Source organism: Oryzias melastigma, linkage group LG20, assembly GCF_002922805.2.
Source record: "Oryzias melastigma strain HK-1 linkage group LG20, ASM292280v2, whole genome shotgun sequence".
In the NCBI taxonomy this organism is placed as follows: Eukaryota; Metazoa; Chordata; class Actinopteri; order Beloniformes; family Adrianichthyidae; genus Oryzias; species Oryzias melastigma.
Genome location: NC_050531.1, coordinates 6498886 through 6502499, shown reverse-complemented (window position 1 = coordinate 6502499; position 3614 = coordinate 6498886). Strand labels below are relative to the sequence as shown.

Sequence of the window (3614 nt, the reverse complement as noted above, 5' to 3'; positions counted from 1 at the left end):
CTCGGTTTCCTGCCGATCAGCTGCAGGGTTCATCGTCCCTGTGATTCCAGCACTTCCTGTCTCTAAAAATCTCTGGCCTGCAGATGCAGATGGCCGATCAAAGACAGAGCTCCAGCTGCATCCTCCCGGACTAACAAGGAGCATCAAAGACGGCTGACAGGACCACTCTTGTGCCTTCCTTAGTGGGCCGCGCCACGAATTTTGTGCTCAGATGTTGGAGCTGGGATAATAACCCGACTGCTGAAATCCTCTGAGATTCTAAAGAAAGCCAGGCAAATTTGAAGCAGAGCATCGCATATCGGGTTTCAGATCATGTTTAAAGAGGACTACTTGTTTTTCTAAGGGCTGTTATTCAAGCAGCAGGCTGGATTTAAGATTAGAAATGGTGGGGATCTGATAAAAAATGGGGGAAAAAAGCAGCTCGGAGCTGGATGTGTTACAGCTGCTGGTTCTCATTGAGAGGTTGGAACCTCATTTGCTGGGTCACGGACCTCAGCAGTAAACTAAAACCTCAGAAATTTCACATTTAATGTCCTTCTGTTGGAGTCAGACGTCTAGAGAACGAGTTACTGATAGTAAAAGACAAATATTTTAGTAAACATGTTTCTAAATTGGTCATTCGTGAACATACGTTGAAAAAGTGAAATTTTACGTGAAATTTTAACAAACGTATCAGGAACGTTAAAACCACAGAAGAAACAAAGAGCACGTAAATCAACATAAATGCCAAATCTGGCCTAAATTTATAGGTAAATTGAGTAATTTTAACATAATTGAATGATGAAATGCGCCGATTAGTCGACTATTAAAATAGTCAAATTTAATAAATTTATACTAGATGGAGTCAGAGTAAACTAACAAACCAAATCACTCGATAAATCATTAAATTAAGACTTTAATTTATAGCAGATACATTCAAATTTCAATCATCAAAGGAGACGTTGGCGTCTTATTCTGGCGGTAAACTATGTCAGAGCGGCTGCAGATGAAGGGGATTATGGGAAATGGTGTTTTACAGAGGAGCTGTGGATCCAACAATTCTGCATGACAACTTTTGATGAGATGTTGCGTTGATGTTGCGTTTTCATTGCAGTTTTGTGAAATATTTCAATTTCAGTACGCCTCAAAAAGTATCTCCTCCAAGCACAAAAACTTTTTTTTAAATAAAAGTGAGTTTTTTTATTTTTGTTTCCATTAGGCACATTTATTATTGTATTATAGTACTATGGATCTGACATGTTTTGGTACATTTAAGTCAAATAACAGATTTTAATGACAGGATCTTTAAAAAAATAAACAGTTTGAGAGCATTTTAATGTCTTTATGCTAATAAATGTATTTAAAACACTTTTTGCTGATTTAGTTTCTATACATATTACATTGGCGTTGACCCGTACAAATTTAAATACTGATAAAAAAAATTAAAAAAAACGAAAATATGCATTCAGCTGGCTACACAAAAATCATTTTTCCCGCATGCATGCACTCCCCTGCTCCAGTTGTGGCCCGTAAAGCGGAGCTTAGCCTTTGACCGAGCCCCTGCATGCTGGGTCCCTGCAGGGGGCCGAGGATTACCGTCTGTCTGGTGGAGATTAGACCACAAAGTTTTACCTGAGGAAGGCTCTGGAGTCTGCAGGACACAGCTAAGTGTGGGAGATAACTGTGTTGCTAACTGTGCCCTAAGCTGCAGGTATGATGCTCAATAACTCATAATGCAAATACAGTAAGAGGATCTGGACGGCTGAGTAGATCCATAAAAATAGAACAATCCCTGCAGGAAGCGCGGCGTCCTGCTCACATCTCTGCCACTGGAGTCCGTCGACAAGGTCCTTGAGGTAAATTCCTTTTCTTTATGTTCCTGCTTTAAAGAAACGCTCACATCTACACTTCATTTTGGGGAACAAATGAGCAGAAATTAAGTCAAAGATTCAGTTAGTAATTCCAGGGATGCAATTATTCATCTTTTAGATTTTTCTTTAAGAGATTTCAACTTATTTCTGCTAAAATACACTAATTTATGTCACAGATTCACTTCTGCTTTGCTTAAAGGAGGCAAAAAATGTTGTGACCCTTAGAGATGACCTCAATTTAATGAAGGCAAGAACACAAGAAACAACAGCGTCCACTAGGAGGACGGTTGTTTAATTTATTATGTTTCATGCATCATTCTTTGGTGTTTTCTTCTGGCCTCCGATTGGTTGAATGCATTTTAGGAGTTTAGAACTCAGGAAGCACATTTTTGTCATGTTTAGTGCTTGTTTTTTGCTCTTAAAGACATTTTTCATGGTTTTATTTTGTCACTCTTTGAGAAAGTGCAAGAAAATAAAAAGAAGAATAACGACCCTTTTTTTCCATTAAGTTTTCTGAACAGCAATTACACACAACAAAACACAAAACTAGAAAATAAAAAAATAAAGAATCACACAAGATACGACAGTATTAGCCGCTCTGAACGAGGATAACAGATGGAGACACAGATTAGATCAACTTTACATTCAAATAAAACATTAACATCTTGATAGTTTTCTTGTTTTTAAAGTGCCATAATGAGGAAATGTTTCCTTTTTTCCATAATATGACTCAAATTTAGTAACGTTTATTTAACTGGAACCTTTACTGTGCATTAGTCAAATAAAAGGTACTTAATACCAGATTAAAGCTCTCAGATCTGATTTGAATCTACCGTCACCAAGACATACAAATACAAGAATTATCATAAAATAGTACAAAGTACTCACATAAAAGGTTCAATTACTTCAAAATCAAATAAAAAAGACACATGATTCTTTAACACTATTTAAAATAGAGCAAATAACAGAATATTGGACAGAACTGAAACTAGACAACCACCTCTCCCATCTGTAGTGTTGACTAAAACATTTTTTAAAGAGTAATTGATTACTTTACTTTAGTTACTGGATGAAATTATGATTACATTAGTTTAATCATCCCCCAATGTAAAAAATAATTCACTACTTATTACTTTACTTTACTTTTTACCACTTACATACAAATTTTCAAGAGAATAAAGCCGGCAAGAATAAAATAGTCTTATAAAATCCTCAAAATAAAAACATGGAGGCCAAACAACGGCTTATAGAACCACTAATTCAGTAACTTCAACACATAAACATGAGAAAGTTGTATAGTAGCCTACATAATACATCAATCAATCAATTTATTGTTGTAGCACTTTTCATCTGCATGCTGTTGAACACGCTTAATGAAAAACATTAGTTAAAAAAAAGAAAAATTAAATACAAGTAACAGGCTTATCACACACAATTAACTGAAATGTTTTTGTCTTTGTTTACAACAAATTGGAAACAACTCAAATATCTCAAACATCCCTAAATATTTGTTAACCAATCGCTAAGTAATTCACTATTTGTTACTTTTTTTATCAATTAAATAAAGCTAGTACAAAAAAAGATACAAAATAAGATAAAAGAAGTGGAAATCCACAAAGAACTTAAGGTGGAAAAGCCTTATAAGGACAAACAATGTTTTGTGTAAATAAAACAATCTCATTCTGTTACATTTATCTACTACAGGAGTCTGTAACCTTCAACATTTAAGGAACCATTTGGGTTCATTTCTCTCTGACGAAATCC

General features: G+C 35.3%; 1 protein-coding gene across 1 annotated transcript in view; it reads left to right on the top strand.

Annotated features, from left to right (window-relative positions):
- The first annotated feature begins 793 nt into the window (after window positions 1–793).
- LOC112151402 (clusterin-like protein 1) overlaps window positions 794–3614 on the top strand; it is a 9284-nt gene continuing 6463 nt past the window's right edge. Inside the window, exon 1 of the mRNA XM_024280339.2 lies at window positions 794–1835. The gene's annotated coding sequence lies outside the window, so the exon portion shown is untranslated. The remainder of the gene's footprint in view (window positions 1836–3614) is intronic.